General features: G+C 35.6%; 1 protein-coding gene across 5 annotated transcripts in view; it reads right to left on the reverse strand.

Annotated features, from left to right (window-relative positions):
- The window catches only part of INPP4B (inositol polyphosphate-4-phosphatase type II B), an 822,790-nt gene that overhangs the window by 718,381 nt on the left and 81,426 nt on the right, over positions 1-22,983 (reverse strand). For 2 of the 5 annotated variants that reach the window (XM_045391863.3, XM_015450856.4), the window contains exon 2: positions 20,462-20,552. The exons of the other annotated variants lie outside the window; for them this stretch is intronic. The gene's annotated coding sequence lies outside the window, so the exon portion shown is untranslated. The remainder of the gene's footprint in view (positions 1-20,461; positions 20,553-22,983) is intronic. 5 annotated transcript variants of the gene reach the window in all.

Here is a 22,983-nt window from a genome sequence, read left to right on the forward strand (position 1 = left end):
AACAGCATGGTACTGGTACCAAAACAGATATATAGACCAATGGAACAGAACAGAGGCCTCAGAAATAACGCCACACATCTACAACCATCTGATCTGTGACAAACCTGACAAAAACAAGCAATAGGGAAAGGACTCCCTATTTAATAAAAGGTGTTGGGAAAACTGGCTAGCCATATGCATAAAGCTGAAAGTGGATCCCTTCCTTATACCCTACGCAAAAATTAACTCAAGATGGATTAAAGACTTAAACATAAGACCTAAAACCACAAAAACCCTAGAAGAAAACCTAGGCAATACCATTCAGGATATAGGCATGGGTAAAGACTTCATGACTAAAACACCAAAAGCAATGGCAACAAAAGTCAAAATTGACGAATGGGATCTAATTAAACTAAAGAGCTTCTGTATAGCAAAAGAAACTATCATCAGAGTGAACAGACAACCTACAGAATGGGAGAAAAATTTTGCAATCTATCCATTTGACAAGTGGCTAATATCCAGAATCTATAAGGAACTTAAACAAATTTACCAGAAAAAAATCAAACAACCCCATCAAAAAGTGGGCAAAGGATATGAACAGACACTTCTCAAAAGAAGATATTTATGTGACCAACAAACATATGAAAAAAAGCTCATCATCACTGGCCATCAGAGAAATGCAAATCAAAACCACAATGAGATACCAACTCACACCAGTTAGAATGGCGATCATTAAAAAGTCAGGAAACAACAGGTGCTGGAGAGGATGTGGAGAAACAGGAATGCTTTTACACTGTTGGTGGGAGAGTAAATTAGTTCAACCATTGTGGAAGACAGTGTGGTGATTCCTCAAGGATCTAGAACTAGAAATACCATTTGACCCAGGAATCCCATTACTGTGCATATACCCAAAGGATCATAAATCATTCTACTATAAAGACACATGCACATATATGTTTATTGTGGCACTGTTCACAATAGCTGAGACTTAGAATCAACCCAAATGCACATCAATGATAGACTGGATAAAGAAAATGTAGCACATATACAGCATGGAATACTATGCAGCTATAAAAAAGAATGAGTTCATGTCTTTTGCAGGGACATGGATGAAGCTGGAAACCATCATTCTCAGCAAACTAACACAAGAACAGAAAACCAAACACCGCATGTTCCCCCTCATAACTGGGAGTTGAACAATAAGAACACAGGGACACAGGGAGGGGAACATCACATACTCTTGAGGGGTTGGGGGGCTAGGGGAGGGATACCATTTAGAGAAATACCTAATGTAGATGACGAGTTGATAGGGTATAGCAAACCACCATGACACACGTATACCTATGTAACAAACCTGCACATTCTGCACATATACCCCAGAACTTAAAGTATAATTTTTAAAAAATTAAAAGAATGAATTTTCACAAAGTATATTCTCTTCCTAAATTGAAATTAACTTAAAAATCTATAATAATTATATATATAGAAAAAGCCCAACTAATTAGAAATTAAATAACCCACTTCTAAATAACCCATAGACCAAAGAAGAAATCACAAAGAAACTTAGAAAATGCTTGAAACTTAATGTTAAGAATGCAACAGAGTAATAGAGGACACAACTAGCATGGTGATTAGAAGGAGACTTGTAGCTTTAAATGCCTATCTATACTAAAAAATAAAATCTAAGTTTCTGACTTAAAAAAAATGAAAAAAGGAAGAGCAATTTAAATCAAAGTAAGGAAAAGAAAAGTAATATTAAAAATCAGAACAGAAGCCAAAGAATTAAATAGACAAATGATAGAGAAAATTTAAAAACACAAGTTAGTTCTTTGAAAAGTTTAATAGAATTGGTAAACTCCCAGCAAACCAGAAAACAAGAAGAAACAAAAATTATAAAAGTTAATAATTAAAGAATATATAGTGCTGGTGATTCTACAGATATTAAATGGAAAATAAAATATAATGAACAACTTTATGTCAATTAATTTAATAACAAATAGAATGGACATTTTCTAAACAACTCAACTTATCCAAAATGAATCAGAAAAAAAAAAAAAAAAAAACAGAAAATTGAATGATATTCTTCCCTCTATTAAAGAACTTTAATAGTAATGGGAAACTTTCCCACCAAGAAAGAAGGCAGAAAGAGGAAAAACAAAAAGTATAAGGAGAAAAAAGACAAAAGACAAATTGGAAACACAAAATAACAGCAGAAGGACTTTCAAAATATTAGCTAAGACAGGCCTTGCACAATGGTGTAGGCCTATAATCCCCCACCTTAGGAAGCCAAGGCATGCAGACTACTTGTGGCCAGAAGTTCGAGACCAGCCTGGCTAACATGGCAAAACCCTGTCTCTACTAAAAATACAAAAATTATCCAGGTATGGTGACACATACCCATAATCCCAGCTACTTAGGAGGCTGAGGCACAAGAATTACTTGAACCTGGGAGAAGAAGTTGCAGTTAACCGATATTGTGTCATTGCTCTCCAGCCTGAGTGACAGAACAAGACTCTGTCTGAGATATATATGTGTGTGTGTGTGTGTGTGTGTGTGTATGAGTATATATTTGTATATACATTTGAGTATATATGTGTGTATATATATACACACACACACACATATATATATAGTCCAAACATGTTCTTTAAAAAACGAAGTTTCTAACTTCAAAAAAGTAACCAAGTAAATCTAACAATAGGTCTTCAAAAGAGTCAAACTTACAAAGGAATATTGGATACAAAGGATAAATCAAAAGAGTAAACCCATTAAAAGAAGTAAAAGAAAATGATTTAGCCATCATTTTAAGGATCCATTTTAAGACTAAAAGTAGTACTGGGGATAAAGAGGTATTCACTTGATAAAAGATCCAGTTCACCTTAAAATACAACAGTGAATAATTCTAAAGTTGTGTCCACTTTGCTATATAACGAAAATTAATAGGATTAAAAGAACAACAGTATTACACAGTGCTGATACAATTCTTTTGGAAGACTAACCCAGATAAAATTATGTAAGAATAATATTAAGGCTGTGACACATTTATGTGATGTTAACCTATATTACAAAGTGAAAATTACTGAAATGATAAGTATTCAACATAGAAAACTAAATTAATACAAAAGAACAGATAGTCAAGAAAATAAATCAAACAATTATAAAACTTTAATAAATCCCAAATCAGAGCAACACAATAATAGATGAAAAATCATTACTACTATTAAAGATGTCATTGTGGAGAAACTTTTATAAACTCATAATTTACCACCTCATGGCTATGTGTTTCAAAAGCATGAAATAATTAAAACCAATTTTAATACAAAAACAGTATTTTTCATCCCATCTGAAAATGAGACAATATCTTACTCTTAAAGAGATGAAGCACAATCATTAGACACAAGATAGATTAAGTGCATTTTAAAATTGCACACTAAAATGTAATATATTAAAGATAAAACTATGATATATAGAATACCAATATATATGTGGATAAAAATGATCCTACAAAATATTTAGGGAATATGTAAGTGTTCAAAGGCCAACTTTCTTCAGATAAATCACAAAGCAGATGAACTAATGATACAGAGACTGAAAAATACAGAAAAGACTTCACAGGTGTAATCATGGGTACAGCACCATTATAACTGAAAAGAGTAAAACATAACCAAACTGCCTAATGAAAAGGGAATCAGTAAAAAATCGGTCATTTACCAAGTGGATGGAATATATGATCTTTTTTAATGACAAGCGTCAGGAAGGATGTTTCTTTCACTAAACTTAGCGTTTATGGCCACCAGTAACTCTCACTCATAGTCTGTCATATGTATGTAGATATGTAGGAGAGGTTTCCACCAAGAATGTGGCACATAAACTGGGAACAAAGCTTGGGTGGGCTTCAAATCGCCTGGATGTAATGGGAAGCGGTCTGAGAACAGGTGGTGCTGGAGTAGAATAAACACAGAGGAAAGATTGAGGGATCCAATTCCAAGGGCCCCTTGGCAGATGGGTCTGATCAGATTGGAAGTGAATGCTGAGTAACTCTTAAGTTGGATAATGAGCAGTCTTGGATGCCAAGTTATAGAATTTAAACATTATTTAAACAATTTCTGAGGAGGGGAGGGTTATGACCAATACTATTGTCTTTTAGAGCATTTAATGTGAAACACATGGGAGAACCTAGAAACAGGGAGACTAAATGTAAAATATCAGATGATAAAACTTAATAAGGAAAATTCTCAAAAAGTAGAAGAGTTAGGAATTCATACAGTATGCAAAACAACTAAATACAATTATTGTAGAAAGACCTAAGTACATTGTAGCCCAATAGCAAATTTTGAGTACAGCTGGAAAAATAGCATGATGTTGAGAAATACTGAGAAGAACTATGACAAAAAGGGGTCCATGTAAGCTCCATGTTAGAACTATGTGAAGGTAGTTGCATTCATCATATGTTAAACATGAGCTCTAAGAATACTATATGTGAATTAATGGGCAAACAGAAAGTTTTGTTTCCTTGTTTTCATAAAAAGCCAAAGTAATGGAGTTAACTGTGACCAAAAAAAAAAAAAAACCAAGACTGATGATGACAATTGACCTCAAGTATGGAGAGGGAGTGTTAAGGAGACAGATGCTGATTAGCTGACTTTTGCAATACATCTGTGGAGGACTGTGCAATACAAAATGAGTTTAAATAGTCAAACAAGAGGTATTTTCCCTATAAGATATAAAAGCATCTCCGAACACGTACCTTCTTTCTAGTCTCTCTCTTTTACCCCAAAAACCTATGTAATATGCATCCCTGAAAATCTTCAAGAAGCAGTAACACTCTGCTTTTCATTTTCACATTTCCTAACGGCCTCCTCAAGACACATGATTCTGTGATTCTATTAATACGCCACGCTCTATTCAGTAAGATTGTCTTCTAAGCAGATAGCTTCTGCCTGGAGTATATGGAGCTATGATGAAAGAGAGAACTCTCTTGAAGTCAGCCAGAACATACCAGTCAGCCATCAGAGAACAGTGATAGACACGTTTCTATCACTTATTCCACATTTGACACAATAATTTTTTCAATCATTACACAATATCACTCAGGCACAGAGAAGAGACAACCTCTTACAAAACTGTCCCCAACGCCTGATGCACTGTCCAAAAGAGACAATTAGTTTGAAATCTGAGTTGTCTCATTGCCAGCCTAGACGCTGCTTCACTCTGCATATTTTCTGCTTTCCATGTCTCTACTTTAGTATTTTTCCAAGTATTTCTGAAATTTATTTCACCCTCTCCAAAGCATATTATATCTTGTATACAACCACTTTTTTAAAAAGTTTAAATTTTAAACAACTTAACATTTTTGGAACATATAATTCTATTTTATTTTTATCTAGGGGCCTGTCTTGTAATATACAAAGCTAAAACACAAACTCTATAAGCCTACAGGCATCTAAGTTGAAGTTTCCTCTAAGACCTTCTTAAAGAAGTAGACTTTTTTTAGAGCTGTAGAATGGAAGCTAGCCACATAAGGTGAAGATCAGTGAATCACATCACATCCAACTGAAAAAGAAAATTAAGTTGTTCCCTGTGAAGAACAGAGATTTACGAGGCCTAAGGTGCCTCACAGGCAAGGGGATGTGGGCCTAGGAAATAAAATTCTGATCCAGGAAGAAGTTGTCCTGGCAATCCTCTCCTAAAGATAGGCTTGAATTGTCACACGGGTCTTCAGTTTCCCCAACTACCGATTTTCTCCAGATCTAACTTCTCTAGACTCAAGAATCACAACCTGAATTTCCGCCCAAGCTTCTGTCCCTAAGGCTTGAAATTATGTGTCTTTCATGTGTCAAAAGTGAACACCCTGCTGGTTGCTGGAGGAGAAGAGGGAAGCTTTGTCCTTTCTCAGCTTTACTGTTTGATTTTAAGCAACCAGCTGGGGAAATTCTGGACTTAATGAGTCCTTCTTTTGTCCTTGGAAGAGTTACAGAATGCAGCTGTCAGGCAGCAAGAGTTGTACAGGAATCTTACAGATCCTCTGTAATTCTTCACATAACATCATATTTTACATTATCAGTTACTAGCGGCCTGACAGCTGAGACTCTACCTCCTATAAATTCCCCAACAAAGGAAGAACAGATGTGTCTTCTTTATCAGCCACATTTTCCTGTACATCCTGAGAGGTCTTTGAAGAAAAGCAAATTTTCCTTTTTTCCTATGAACAAAGGAAGGAACAGCATGTATTAATAGAGAGTTACTAGAATTCAGTGACCCAGGAAGCACTTCCTAAATATCTCTTTGAGCCAGGCATAGAGTGAGGATCTATAGATCTGGTTCAGAAGAGTATAAATAATTTCTTGCACACCCTGCCTAGGCGGAAGCAGCTCTGTGCAGAGGAGAGCTCCAAGCCTCAAGACATGTGATAAAGCCTTTATTCTGACAGAATCAGAACTTTTTAGTAAGAATAAGCATTTTACCGAGATGTAATGTTTAAAAAATACTCAACACAATAGTTTTATAACACCGTTCTTACACCAACCAGGTTTGGACTTAATACCAATTAGTTATATCTTGCTATAATAAAGTGACAATTTTATTTCAAATGCTTACTTTTTTCAAGGTTAAACTTCTAAATGTACATGGAAGAGTGGTCAACAATAATGATGTAGTATGTCTTTGTCATTCTCGTTATCATACAATATTTAAATATATCCAACATTACTTGGTAGCTAGCCTGATATTGTTGGATTACTCATACTCTTGAACCTACTTTATAGTGAAGCTAAAATTGATTTTCTATTAACATATTCATTGTCATTTCAACATCAGCAATCCAGCTGGTATGATGAAGACCAGGTCAGCCCAGGAGAATCTCTCAAAACAAATGTGTATATTGATTCCTCTCTCTCTCCATTTGCTCTTGACCAGATTTAAGGCTTACTGTGATCTAGGGACACTTGGGAGTATATGTCTTTTCAAGTAGAGATAACCCAAAAGCTTCCATAAATTTATTTTAAGGATTAATTTTACTGTTGAAACCTCACCTATAGTAGAATTCACTTCTCAAAGAAGAAATAAAACATTTTAAATAGTTTTCCCTCCTATGTACAAAAAAGATGAACTTTATATCATATGACTATGACAAAGAAAATATTAAGAACAATATCTTTTTTTGTGCAAATTACTACAAAAAGCTAGTATTCTTATTACATGTAATTTTATTTTAAAAACTCTGAAGATAGCATTTACCACTTTCCTGAAATCTCAAGTATAATTCTCCTTCTACTTTCTTTCATTTCCTTCCTTTTTTCACAAATGCCCAATCCAGCTCTTAATAATTTTTAAAAAAAGCCTAGAAGGCATTACCTTCGTGACTGATTTCCACCTTCAGCAACTGAAAAATCAGAATCACAATGGTGCAATTCCAAGTAAGTTCGTATTTAATGCCATAGATGCCAATTGTGATTGTTTCCAAAACTTGCTGATCTGGAATGATGAGTGTGAATTTTTCATTCAGAATTTCCCTTTATACCTTTAATAATTCCCTGGATTCTCAAACATAACTCCAAAATATTATTAGCTACAGGTTTCTTTTGCATTCAATTTGTCAAGTAAATGAGTCCTGCTGTTCTCTAGGACTTCTTTTGCTAGTGAGCTTTTGTATTTGAGCTGAAGTAACAGTGACCCCAAGTAATAAAGCAACAAAAAGAATTGCTTGGAACCCAAATCATGTGTCTGTATGTGAATAAACCTAATGCACATTGTGGTATATACCTGCTTTTTCTTTCATTCTGTATCTCCTCCCTGCCTACACCAATATTCACTATCATGTTATATCTTTTCTAACAGTTATGCCATATCCAGTCTTTAAAAATCCTTGGAGTAGCATTTTAAACACAGGTTTATGTTACTTAGCAAAATATATTCTTTCCCAAATCAAAAAATGTTTTTTAAAAATTCAAAGTTATAATCTCGGTATGAGGGTTCTTGTACTTATTTGCCAACTTTAAAATACACCCATATCTGTAACATGAACGGATTCAGTCTCAAAATGTGGTTTGGCTAGTGAATTTGATTGGAAACTCATTCCTGATTTAGTGAATTTATTAAATATGATGAGGTATTGAGAATAGGCATCAGATAAAATTGCTTAATGATTCTTATATATCTAAACTCTGATCCACGGACTTTTTGTGTATTCACATTAGAATTGAAAGGAGCTGGCAGGACCAGCAATAGACTGACATGTGTGCAGAAAAACATGGACTAAAAATATCTTGCATTTGTATGGCACATCACAATTTATAATTACTTAATTTCTTATGATTTATACCTGCTTCATATTGCACCTGCCTCAAAGGGTTGTAAGGATTAAATGAAACAATGTGGGTGACTCCTGCACACATACTTCAATCACAATGAATGGGAACTCTCATTCTGATGACTGATCCCATTGTCTTCTATAGGTGGTACACATTTCTATCTATCCTCATAAATCTGTTAGTCTTTTATTTAAGTTAGCATTGAAATTAAATAATAGTTACTTTCATTCACCTAGAGTTTTCTTTCTGAAGGGCATTGAGTGATTCACAGTGCATGAATTCCTCAGACTACATTCTATGTCTATATCATTATCTGTTTCTGGACCCTATATGTCAGTAGGAACAATTAAAAATAATATTGTATTGACTTCATATGAACTTTTTCAAACAAATTGTTAATTCGTGCTTAACTATCCAGCTCATTGAAAATTATATTTCCTCTTCAAGATGCTTTCCTCTGTCAGCAGTCTCAATTAGTCCTATTTTTCCATTACTTCCAATCACAAAGCTGTAATTTTGACTCCTTTTAAAAAGAGTTATTATAAAACAGACTAAAGAAAAAAAAATAAAGAAACCCTTACTTCTGAGAGCTGAAGGTCCCTTCTGAGAAAGGATGGAATACTCTACATAAAGCCAACAATCACAGACATAAAATTAATCTGGAGCCATTCGCAAACTATTTTTTTAAACTGGCTTTAATTAATTTGCTTTTAAGAGAAATAAAATGCTAACATGTGATCAGTATAATAGTTTATTCTGTTAACTTTGCCCTATAAAATATTTGCTTGGTCTTCAGCAAAAAGCCAGAATCTCAACTATTTGGAGAATATTTTTAGTAGCATAATTACAATATATACTCTTTAAAAATAGAAAATGTTTCCGAGCTTTAGTAGTATAACAAACATTGGTAGTTTCTCACCCAGAAATTGTTCCCCACAAACACCTTTGTTATTGCTCACAGAATCTCAATTTTGTTTAGGTGTTGTTCATTAAACCCCAATTTTTACTAGGTATCAAACCCTCCAATGGCCTCATCTCTAGATCCAGTCCCAGTCCTAGACCCTGGAGGGGAATCATAATTTGTCCAGATCCTCTTGCTAGTGATTGCTTTATTCTGGGGTATATGATGTAGTGTGGACGAATGAATGAGACAAGAGAGAAAGTCTGATGAGAAGATTCTAAACAGAGATGAAGAGGAAAGAGTTCCTCTTTTGCTCCTCAATGTTGCCATGTCTATATGCTATGAAACTGTAGCAGCCATTTTGGGACCATGAAGGAGGTTAGCCTGAAAGGATTTGCTGAAGATGGCAGAGTAGAAAGATGAAAATAAAGTAAGATTTTCATGACATTAGAAAGCTGCAGAGTTAACAAAATTGAAACTGCCTTACCTCTAGCGTTCTTGCTAGGTAAGACAATTAATCCTCTTATTATTTAAGATACTCTAAGTTGAGATCCTAATACTTGCAGCCAAAATCAGCCCAACTAAGATACAGCAATATCATCTTATAAGATCCTTGATAACAGCTGTAAAGATACCTAACTTTAGTGATAAAAGTGGAGGCTCCTTCTCTTACTCTACGGCATTCCGAGCTCATTCTCTATCAGCTCCAAACTCTGTGGGCATGCATTATTATAACTTAGAAAGGAAAGGTGATTCGAAGTATTAGGCATATTAATAGATATGTCAAATATAAATGAGTAAGGACAACACATTATAATCATAAGAGAAGAGTATGATAAATAACAGACCTGAATTAATAGCTTTTGTAAAATTTATCATTTTGGATTGCCTACCCAGAACTAATGAATTTTTTTTTTCTTTTTTTTTTTTTTTTTTTTTTTGAGACGGAGTCTCGCTTTGTCGCCCAGGCTGGAATGCAGTGGCGCAATCTCGCCTCACTGCAAGCTCCGCCTCCCGGGTTCACGCCATTCTCCGGCCTCAGCCTCCCGAGTAGCTGGGACTACAGGCACCTGCCACCTCGCCCGGCTAATTTTTTGTATTTTTAGTAGAGACCGGGTTTCACGGTGTTAGCCAGGATGGTCTCGATCTCCCAACTTCGTGATCCACCCGCCTCGGCCTCTCAAAGTGCTGGGATTACACGCGTGAGCCACCGCGCCCGGCCAGAACTAATGAATTTTTACGATAATCCGAATTAGGCACATGAAATTGTAAACAACAATGGTAGTATAGAATAATGGCTAGAAATGGCCAGGATGAGATGTAATAAGTTTAAACGTAAAGTTATAGATTTATGTCCCAGAAAATGTAATGTACAAATTTTGGAAAGATCTAAAAAGGAGTCCTGCTAGTTTTAACAGTTTCCAAATCTGATACATAATGAATAGTGTTATATGGCTGCAATAAACGTTATGGTATCTTACCTTCATTAATTGAGTATAGTGTCTAGATTTATGGCTTCCAGCCCCAGGTAGATATCAAAATTATGTGTAGAGCTTTTAATTAGTAAATTTTATTTTAGAGTAGTTTTATGTTCACAGCAAAATTGAGTGGAAAGTACACAGAGTTGTCATATATCCCCTTCTACTACAACACAAAACCTTGATATTGTCAATAGACCGAACTCCTTCTCTACCCGACTACATCAGATTGGTATATTTTTTACAATGGATATCTACAATGATACATCATTATCACTCAAAGTCCATAGTTTACTATGGGTCTGTTCTTGATGTACATTCTATGGGCTTTGACATATATGTGATGACATATACCTAGCATTGCAATATTGTACAGAATAGCTTCACTGCCCTAAAAATCCTCCATGCTCTGCCTATTCATCCCTTCTTCCCCGAAACTCTTGGCAACCACTATTCTTTTTACTGTCTCCATAGTGTTGCCTTTTCCAGAATGTCATATAATTGGAATCATACAGCATATAACCTTTTCATGTTGGCTTCTTTCCCTTAGTAATATTTATTTAAGTTTCCTCCATGTCTTTTTCTAACTTGATAGCTCATTTCTTCTTAGCACTGAATAATTTTCCATTGTCTGGATTTACCACAGTTTATTTATTCACTCACCTACTGAAAGGCATCTTGGCTGCTTCCAAATTTGGGCAATTATGAATAAATCTAGAAACATCCATGTGCAGGTTTTTATGAGAACATAAGTTTTCAGTTCATTTGGGTGTATGCCAAGAAGCATGATTGCTGGATCTTAGGGTAAGAGTATATCTAGCTTTGTAGCTAACTCCCTGTCTCCCAAAGCATTTTCATTATTTTGTATTTTCACCATTTTGTATTTTCACCAGCAATGAATGAAAGTTCCTATTGTTTCTGTAGTGCTTTTTTAAAATACCAATATCTGGGCCCAAATCCAGACCTAGTGAATCAGAATATTTTTGGATTGGACTTGGCTTTGTGCATTTTTTAAACTCCATAGGCAACAGGCAGTGACACTGGTCTAGATTCTAGATTAAGCAAGATTGGTTGTACTTAGCTCTGAATAGATCTCATCAGTGGGACATTATTTAGTTCTGAAATAATAGTTTTTTAAAAAAAGATATTTAAAAATTGAAGTGCAGCCGAAGGAAGCCAACCACAAAAGTGAAGAATCTTGCAATCATAGCATAGGATGAGTAGATGAAAGACCAAGAATATTTGGTCTAGAAGTGAAAGGACGTAGGGGGAACCCATGAAAGGAAGTCACATATTTATGCTGAATATTTAAGGCTTGACATGTGAAGAGTTGCTGTCATTTGTTATCTCTGAAATAAGAGTTAGGGAATTAATGTGTGAACGTTACAAGGCAAAAGAATCTCAGACCAATAGATAGAAAACTTTTCAAACCATTAAGTATTCAGCAATGAAAAGGACTGATTTTGGAAAAGAGTGAATGATCTCATAACTATAAATTCTCCCAGAGGCCCATGACAGTACAGAATAAAATCAGGAAGGTTGTAAAGGGGACACTCGCCCTCAACAAGGAGTGGATTAGAAAACTTCTAAGGTTCCCTTGGACTCTGCAATTCTATGATATTCTGAGCAAATATATCACATAGAGATGACAGAAACATGACAAAGAAACCAAACTTGAAATCCATTTGTTAAGGCCAGGCACAATGCCTCACACCTATAATCTCAGCCCTTTGGGAGGCCAAGGTGGGAGGATCATCCGAGGTCAGGAGTTCGAGACCAGCCTGGCTAACATGGTGAAACCCCATCTCTACTAAAAATACAAACATTAGCCAGGTGTGGCGATGTACACCTGTAGTTCCAGCTACTCGGGAGCCTGCAGCATGAGAATTGCTTGAACCCAGATGGTAGAGGTTGCAGGGAGCTGACAAATGTGCCATTGCACTCCAGCCTGAGTGACAGAGCGAGACTCAGTCTCAAAAAATAAAAAAAAAAATTTAAAAATCACTTGTTAAAAGCCTTTCATTGTATAGATAATTGCTAATACTAAGTGAACAACTACTATGTGACTGTCTCTTTATGCATGCTATTCTTAATTCTTACAGAAACATAGAAAGATGAGATGGCTATTATCATTTTATAGATGAGGAAAGCAAGTTTCTCAAGAGTTAGTTTGACTTACTTAAAGCATTTAACTAGTATGTAGAAGAGAAAGCACTTGAATCAATGTCTTGCCAAAGCCAAACCCTTAATGACATCTAAGAGAAGTTCTACAAAATACACACTAAACCCCTGTTTTGTGTTCAAGATCAATGATCTGCCACCAATGTTAATTTTCAAGCTTAGTTTCCTTCCAAGTTCCAAGTTTCCTAGCAACAAGGCTTACATTAAAGTGGTTCTTTCAGAATCCAACACCATTTCGTCTTCTCTCTACATCTTGCTGAACCCAAACTCTATTAGAAAACTAGTCCAAATCCTCCCTCCTGAAATCTGTGTTGACATCAACTCAAAATGAATTACTTATCCCAAGAAGTCTCACTGCATCTTATATTAAGTCTCTCCTAGTACTTAAAATGTTCTGCTTTGCATGAATTACATGTGTGTGTATGTGTTGTCTAATAACAATTTTTGTAGGTGTCTCATTTCTTCTACTAAGCTCTAAAATTCACTCCTAAGTTCCCCTGAAAAGTTGAATATAACACAAGGCACATGGTAAACAATCAATACATTTTGATTCAATAAATGAATGGAGCAAACATACTTTGCCACAAAGAGGTTAAGTGATTTGTCCAAGATCACAAAGGTAATTTGGCTCTCAACCAGAACTTACCACAGAGCTTGTATAGAGCTTTTTTAAAAAAATAATTTTAAAATGTCCTGTGAAGCAATTCTGGTACATACTTAGATAATAAGAAACAAAAAAATAACATGTTAATTATTGATTCAGCTCTCCAAGGGGCAGGAGAAAAGGGGGGCTTTTTCCTAAACTTAAAAAAAAAAAGTTTAAGGAAAGTCCTCTGATTTTCTTCTCTGAAGAAAGAAAACCCAAAAATCTATTTGTTGGCATTTTTATGATATGTTGCCTCAGTTAATTAAAGCCAAGCTAAAGTACCTCAAACCAAGATCTGTCAGTGCAGTCGCTAAATATACAATTGCCAAAGTTCACAAATATCCAGAAACCTACATTTCCAATTAAGTAGATAGTATCATGGAGTTGAGAACACATTTTCTGAACAAATAAATCTGGAAAATGCTATTCGTATGCCATCATATTTAAGAACAGCAATAAATCATTTTAACAGCTTCTCTGCCATGTCACACATGGGGAAGACAAAATATCTTTTAACTAACAAAAGAGATCAGAGAGGAAACTAAAATCAGAGATCTTGGTAGAAAAACATAGCAAAAGGATATAAATTATTGTAAAAGGTTATTGTTTTATTCAAATGGACAATTTACATAAATGACCAGCTATATACTTGAAGTTAGTGGCAACACATGTAAAAGCCTGCAAAACCAATTCCAGAGATGAAATCAATTATGCTGAAGAGCCACAATACTCTTAAAGAGCAATCAATTAGGCTGAAAATTCATACTTTCAACTACTGACTCAAAATACTGGGAAAGTCATGTTACATAAAATAAGCTAATTGAAAAAAAGTGAATCCGATCATTTTAATGATTCTACCTATTCTCACATTAAATTTTGTATAAAACCACTGAAAATCAGATATTTTATGAAGAAAAGTGTTCCCTGAACAAACCGTGCTTTTTCTTTTACCTCTGGCCTAGCAATGGTGTTACCACATCCAGGAACACCATTGGCAATTATTTCTCTCTACCCTTAACTCTTCTACTTTGCCTAAATTGTACTCATTCTTTAAGTTTTAGATGACGAGTTATTACCTTCAAGAATTCCTCCCTGAATGTTCTTCCTAACGCTGGGTTAGGTATTCCCCAAATGAACACTAGACCTAGCACCCTGGTCTCACCCACTAATAAAGTACACATCACAGTGTTCTGTTATTTCTTATTTATTTGTATTCTCCCCAAATCTTGCAACATGAACACACACTCACACAGAAGCTTCTTTGGCCCAGGACGTAGCATCCACTATCTTCCCAAGAACACAATATGGACATAATTATTTTGCTTATATAAATACACTGTCATAAAAATAAGTAATTTTTATATTTTGCTTTTTGCTAAAAAATATCCACACCTTTCTGAACATTTGTAATTGTATTCTGCAGCCTTCTCCACTTTGTCTCTTGGTCATGCTAACAGGAGCCCTCAGTCCTTCTGCAAGTTGGAAAATGTGTTGAAGTTTTGTGCATAGGTTCCTTTTGACATTTTCCATATTGATCTCCCCATTTGAGAATAGAGAAAATGTACTATATCATATAATTTATTTCAAATTGGTACCATGAAAACCTTTCTACAGAAAAACATACATCAGTGTGTGGCCAAGATTGAGAAATGTGTTCATTTTAGTATTCACACCAATATTTGCCAAATAACTGAGTCATATTTTTTTCTACTAAATTTGAATTTTATAAAAAGAGTGTTCACAGTGGATGCCATTGCAATAATTGTTGTAAGAGATTTTTAAAGCTCAACCTGTGATAGAAAACTTCAGTTGAAAGTCATTGTTAAGTTGACCAACCAGTTGTGATATTTGTTTCTATTCCTACACATTGACAGAAATAGAAAGATTGCGCCAGCCCTTTTTGTCGGATATTACATTAAGAAAATTACATTAGGCATTCCCTGTTAAAAGGGAACATTGGGGCAGCCCAGACTTTTTATATATTCAAATACAAATCAGTCACACTTAGACACTTAAGAAAAGATAACATAATTCTAGCCAAGGGTGGAGCATAAACCATTCCCAAAACCTCTCAAAATACAGCAGGGCCAGCTGTGTAGATATAGGAACTAGACAGATTATGGTTGCTAGCCAAAAATAATCATTTCTGATTTTCTAGAGTCAAAATGAAACCCTGACACAATTGGATGTAAAAGAAAAATGTGTTGCATAACTTGAGGCCATGACTTGGGGTTGACTTCCCTTAATCTTCTCAGGCAGAGAGAGCTGTCTGTGATGTTATGCCAAATGCACACACACGACACTTGATCTCATTTATTCATTTTGATGCACTCTACGCACTCTACATGTCTGTGTTATGTGTCCTGACTCTCATTCTGCAACTCCCTCAAATTTTGTAAGCATCTTAGAACCTTCAGGGCTCATGGAAACACTGGTTAATACTAGAGTGGAGAAATAGCCATCCCTCTACCCACCTTACTTCTCTAACTGCATCCCCAACCCAAACACACACACAAATACATATGCACAGAGTTTCCCTAAGTTCAGAAGAAAAACTTTGGGAAGACAGATCGCCTTAGTGATAAAAATTTTCAGTATAATTATGGGAACCACCATAATCCTGTGAGGTGAGCTTATTCAAGAGTAAAAATAGCTGTCCTGAATGACACTGCATCTGGATAAAGTTCGCTTATGACACATTGCTGAACAGTAAAGCAATCCCACAAAAAGCACTTTTCAGCAAGCCAGACCAAATTTGTCCATGAATTTCCTTGTCTTGTTAGTTTAAATCTAATCCACTGCAGTATACTTTTCTAACAGACAAGCAACAGGTACGTTATCTTCAGTCATCACTGAAGTAGAAAGCATTCTATATGTGGTGTGGTGTGTGTGACATATATTTATTTGAAGAGGATGTGTGAGCAGGAAGAAACAATATCGGAACAAGAATGAAATCTTAGCAGCTATCTGTGTCATTGCTGCTATGGTCTGAATGTTGAAACTTGATTGCCAATGTGATAGCATTAAGAGGTAGGACCTTTAGGAGGTGATTACATCATGAGAGTAGAGCCTTCACAAACGGGATTAATGATCTTATAAAAGAGGTGTGAGGGAGCTGTCCATTCTTTTTGCACTCCCACCTTCCATCATGGGAGGACACAGCGACAGGGCGCCATCTTGGAAGCAGAGAGCAATCCTTACCAAACACCGAATCTACTGCTGCCTTCAGTCTGGATGTCCCAGAACTGTGAGAAATAAATTCCTGTTGTTTACAAATAACCCAGTATAAGGCATTCTGTTATAGCCACGAGAATAGACTACAATTGTCATCTTGGAGAAGTCCTTTCATTTCTCTAAGCAGCAGTTTCTACTCACTTGCACCTACATTATCTTATTTCAATTTTAAATAATATTGTTAAAATTGCTTAAAAGCTTACATTTAAATATATTCTAAGTCTCTCTCCAAGTATGTTAACTTATTAACACTAACGGAAGTCTTTCATAATTTTTGTAAAAGTCATTAACACATTTTGCTGATTAAAATGGCAACTTTAAGAGAAATAATATTTTGATAGATATTAATTAATTTTCCCCTTGATTAGATTTAACACTAAATAACAATATGCAAAACCAAGAAACAAGCAACAGAACATTATGAAGAACCAATATATTGTCCTAATAAACAGGATGGAAGAGTTTCACCAGAAAAATCAACCCATGATTGAGAAGAGAAACTGAGCTTGAGAATTACAACATTAATATAACATCAGATCTTAAGGAAAAACCTGGAAGCCAAAAATATATTCAAATTGTACTTGTTACTTTTCTAAAGAACAAATAAATAATATCATAAGGAAGTAGGAAACTAGTAACCACCAATCAGTGTGCTAGCTGTGTCTACTACCACAGTAAAAGTGATGCCTGAACCAATTTTAACTATGGTTCAATTTTTATGCCATACAGCTCTACGGCTAGGAAATTTTCTAAAGACAAGATTACAAATTTTGCTTTGTAAATTTTTTTTTAAATATCAGCAAAGAAGTAATGTCAATAGTCAAGACATGAAATTATCTAAGTTCTTATAAAATTGAAACAGAAAGGAAATTCTGTAAAAATTTAATGATTCAACATACTCATTGATGCTGCCTAAAAGCTCAATCTGCTCTTTAAAATTCTTTGAGCTTATTCATTTTAAGATGTTTTATTTCAAGTTCAAAAAGTTATGACAGAATGCTAATTTTATTACTTAATTTATGAGAGTATAAATTTTTCTTTCCTCCAAAAAGCTTTATCACATCCTCAAGATATTTTTTATTCCCCTTTTTGATGTGTTAGACAAGATTACACATGCATATGCAATAAAAATATATAATTTACATCTGAAATACAAACTGCATTTAATCTGTACTTTGTAAGTAAAAACTCACAAGCAAACCAAAAACAACAGAAGTTCTTTTCTCACTAAACTCTTAGGTTCATTTCTTGACTTTTAAAATAGTAGTTGGAAAAGTATATGAATGAACACATACATCAAACAGATACTGAAATCCTCAAAGGTCATTTCTTGCTTTATACAATAATAAAAAATTCAAGGCAACTGTCAGAAAATAGCTGGCACAGCACCATACTGGGCTGACATCAAAGAAGGTGTTGATGTTATAGTTACTGTCAAATAAAAAAAAAACCTTAGTTGGGGCTGTAATGATACTGAGATCCCACCCTGTGAACCTAACCATCTTGTTTTGACAAGAACAAAGAGAAACTAACTGTTCTCCTAGGAACATATTGGAATTCATAGCAGCCATTATTCCTCCAGGGATGTTTCTGAGAGAGGATAATGTCCTAAATCTCTGAGGATTTCTTTATTATGCAACACCCAGTATTAGTTTCCATCCTCTACCCCACCCTCCCACCTCCTGACATTAATGTTAATCAAGATCTACTCTGAAAACAAGAGACCCTTAACAGGCTGGAGATCCTCAGATACACATGCTAGAACACGGAGGTTAAGGCTAGACCATGGAGGCTCTTAAATATGAGGCTAAAAAGTTTGCTTGGTTAGAAAGGACAAAGGGAACCATGAAACTCATTAAGGCTAGGGACATATGAGATTTATTCTCTTAAGAGTAAATAATCTACTCTGGGGATGGTGCAATCAGAGTGTTTGAAAAAAGTGAAAAAGATTTGGTGGAATTGCTTTGACAAATATCCTAGAAAGTAAGAGAAATAAGAGATTAAGCCACAGTGAGGATACAGCAGAGGTGAGAGATCATGATGCTGCACAGACCTCAATCCAAAAAACGTAATGGCATTCTTCAACAAAGCTTGGTAACCTGACAGTGAAAAAAGCTGATAATGGAATGACCCCAAATTAGAGATTACCAAGCCAATGAAGATATTGAAGCTTTTAAAAGGTTAGGTATGGATCTAGAAGCACAGGTGAGGGAAAGGAGGTCTACAAAGTGCTTATGGGTGGGGGTGGCACTGAAGGGGTGGATGTGTAATTCTGCAAAATAAAATTACACAGGAGTTGTGACCACCTAAGTATGTCTTTATTATGCAACACCCAGCATTAGTTTCTATCCTCTACCACACAGCAAGCGGTAGACTGCACCAAAACACTCTCTCCAAATACAGCACAGAAATTCAGACTGGACCAACCACTTTGACTTCATTTAGAGGAAAGATTGTAATGGAAAAACAGTAGACAGGTGGAAGGTGGTCCTTGTAATTGAAAATAGATGTATTTCCCCACTGTCCTCCTAACAATCATGTGAGAGAGAATTTGCTTGAAGATAAAATTAACAAAACAGAATGACTTTGGATGGATCCAGAAAACTATAAGGATTTTCACTGTTAACCTCATTATTTCTGTCACTTCTAAGGGAGATATCAGTAAAACCAGTTAACAGCATAGTATGCCAACATCTTTCTTTTATTTATATAAACATGGACTAAAATCCAGCATTATTTTTCTGATCATCTCTTATAAGCTATAATTCCAGCTCATAAAACTTGTATAAGAAACTCAGCAAAAAGCTTCTGTTTTTTGTTTGTTTGTTTGTTTTTGTGGTTTTTTTTAAATCAAATACAGGACAATGTAAGTTAATGTATCATTATTTTCCAGCTAACAAGGTGCTATTTTTTTCTCAATAAATATATTACTTCAGCTGAGGTTGGTCTGTTGAATTTTTCCAGCCCATTAGATTCTCACTTAATGAGATTTTTCTCTCTAAAGAAAATAGAGATATTGAATCAATATAACTTATAGAAAAGTCCAGAGCAGTGAAACATCTGCATAAACATCTTAATCACAGACATTGGAATCAGAAATAGAAATATCAGAATACCTATCCATCATGTTCTCATTACTTTAAATTTTATTTATATTGTACAACAAACATTATTTGTACGATATGCCTATCAGTTAATCATTTACATATCCACTGTTACGGCAAAATAAAATATTCAAACATAGAATAACAACAGAATAAGATGTAAGATATAAATGTTTGTCTCTTCTCACTAATGTCTATTTTAAAAATCACCTGGACTCATTAAATAATTCGTTTTTGTTGAGTCTGACAGCAGAAAGCATAAGGTCTTTTTTTTTTTTTTTTTTTTTTAGATGGAGTCTCATTCACTCTCTCACCCAGGCTGAAGTGCGATGGTGGCATGATCTTGGCTCACTGCTACCTCAAGTGAATCTCCTGCCTCAGCCTCCCAAGTAGCTGGGATTACAGCCGTGCACCACCATGTCCAGCTAATTTTCATATTTTCAGTAGAGACGGGGTTTCACCATGTTGGCCAGGCTGGTCTTGAACCCCTGACCTCAAGTGATTCTCCTCCCACAGTGATTCTCTCCCAAAGTACTGGGATTACAGCCATAAACCTTTATGCCCAGCCATAAAGTATTTTCTGGCAAAAAAAATCTAAAGCAAAATGAAATCAATGTGTGCTTCCTTACCTAAGACCATAGGAGGCTGGAACTGGAATAGGGTTTAGAAATTGTGTCCATGGATTTTTAACCCCAGAGGGTCCACAGATGACACCAGCGTCTGAAATTACACAAGGAAGAACACATGTACTTGTGGATGTGTAGAGTGGGAGGAGAAATAATAGAGATGATATACATAGAGTTCAGAAGATTCTTAATGACTCTAAAAAAAGTAAGAGCACCCTCTTTAACTCAAACTCTTTATCTCACACAATAGGAAAAATAGAGGCCCAGATTGGGGAATAAAGTCACCCAAGGTGATGAAACTAGTTAGCGATTCAGATGACACTGGTTTCCTTAACGATAATCGAAATGCTCATTCCACTTTTCACACTGCCTCTATTCAAAGCCCTCCAATGTGAAATTTTAAAAATGCAGCTTTTGAAAATGGGAAGTTACAATACTTTACTGTTTGCTTTGTCACTCTTTTAGATTGTTGTTCTTCTGGGAAAAAAAAAAAAAACAGTTTGGAGCTTAAAAGTGGGAATTCATTTGAAAGAGGGAGAAAACTCTAAAGAAGCAGGATGCCCTTGCTTCCAAACTAGGAAAGAGATATGAAAACTTAATCTTCCAGCCAAGACAAGTTTTAAACATGATAAGGGTAGGTAGGTAATATTAGACAATTTGAGACCCCTACGTCTGTTATAAACCTCATTGAGTATAGAGTGATAGGAATGGGCTGGCTCTGCAGCCAGATTATCTGAGTTCAAATTCAGTCTCTTTCACTTTCCAGGTGTAAAGTCTCAGGCAAGTTACTTAACTTAGCCTCTCTGTGCCTCTGTCTCAAATACATTGGGGACAGTAGTAGTACTTATCTTTATTTGGGTTTCTCAAAAATAGAACATGACAAGATCTCAGACACAGGTATTTGGCTTGGGAGATGTCTCTGGAAGGAGTTATGAATGACAAGAGTGAGACAGAGCTATAATAGGAGTAAATTATAGAAGTCGCTTCTATAAGCAATGGAAGTTTGACTCAGCTGAGACTTCCAAGAGTGTACAGAATGCCTTATAGAACTGTCCATTCAAAGGGTGGGAAGCTAGAGAATTTACCCACCAGCTCTTGTGCGTCTGTGGTTGAGAGTTGCCCTGAGACTGTTAAATCCACTTCACTTCTGTGCCAGGACATAAAAGGATCTAGTGAATTCCTGCACTTTAGAGAAGGCCTGAACAGGCAGACTGATACTTGTGCATGGAGTGAGACACTCAGCACAAGTCTGAGCTCACACAAAACTCTCTGCCATAGTGATGGCTGAAATCTGAGTTATGTCACAGTGACACAGGGCACTGGAAGCACTGGCTGTGTTGTCTACCTCAAAAGCATTGTTGTAGGGACTTAATAAAGTAATTCATGTAAAGTGGTTAGAACAAACCTCACATATAGCAAGGGATCAATTATGTTAGCTGTGATACTTCTTTTTAACATTTACTGAGTGCCTACCAGACACTAAGTACTATACCATGTGATACAAAAATAATGACAATAAATTAAGCGAATAAATAAATACTAAACACTCTGCTCTCAGTCTCTTCACAGTTTACCACAGGCAGCAAAGAAACATTTGCCAGTCAAAGCAGTAGACACTAAGATAAATGTATATATTGGGGGGTAATTGCTACACAAAGTGGATAGCAACACACTCTGCCCAGAGATCATAACAGTCAGAAAGATTTCCCAGAGGATGTGCCATCTGAACACAATATTACCAGACACATAGGAGTGGCCTCAGGAATGGCCGTGGAGATGACTGAAATCAGAGTTAAGTCACAATGACACAAGGCAGTGAAGGCATTGGCTGTATTATCTACCTCAGAGCATTGTTGTAGGAATTTAATAAAGTAATTCATGTCAAGTGGTTAGAACAAAGCTGGCACATAGCAAGAGATGTGCATTTCAAGTACTGAGAGCAACATATACAGAAGCAAGTCACAGAAGCAAGAAAGAACATGGAGCTTTTAGAGAACAGCCAGGGCGCTCAAGGAGGCCAAGACATTGAATTCCATGGCTGACTGTTAGAAAATAAAGCTGTACCATGAAGAGGTCAAGCTGTGGTCATAAAGGATAAACAGCTACATTTGCCTTAGTTTGGGATTAATTCTACGGGCAAAAGGGAATAAGGAAAGGATTTGTTTTTAGGAACTTGCTGGAAGTATGGAGGATAGATTTGTGGAAAACTATACCGGATACAGAAAGGATCAGATGGTATTCTATTACAATAATCCAAGGTAAATGTTGTGAAGATCTGAACTCATCTGGAAGAGTGGTAGTGAAGAGGTCAAATTTATAGGTTTTGATGACTGGATATACATGGAAATTAAGAAAGAATCATGTTTCTGAGATGACCCCAGGTTTCTGTCTTAAGTGGTTGCTTGTTTAGCAATGCTGTCAACCAAACGGGAAATAAATAAGGGACATGCATCTTAAAGAAAGGAGAAGAAAATAATGAGCTCTTTTTTTGTTTGTTTTGTTTTGTTTTTGAAACAGAGTCAATG

This window comes from Macaca fascicularis, chromosome 5 (assembly GCF_037993035.2).
Source record: "Macaca fascicularis isolate 582-1 chromosome 5, T2T-MFA8v1.1".
NCBI lineage: Eukaryota > Metazoa > Chordata > Mammalia > Primates > Cercopithecidae > Macaca > Macaca fascicularis.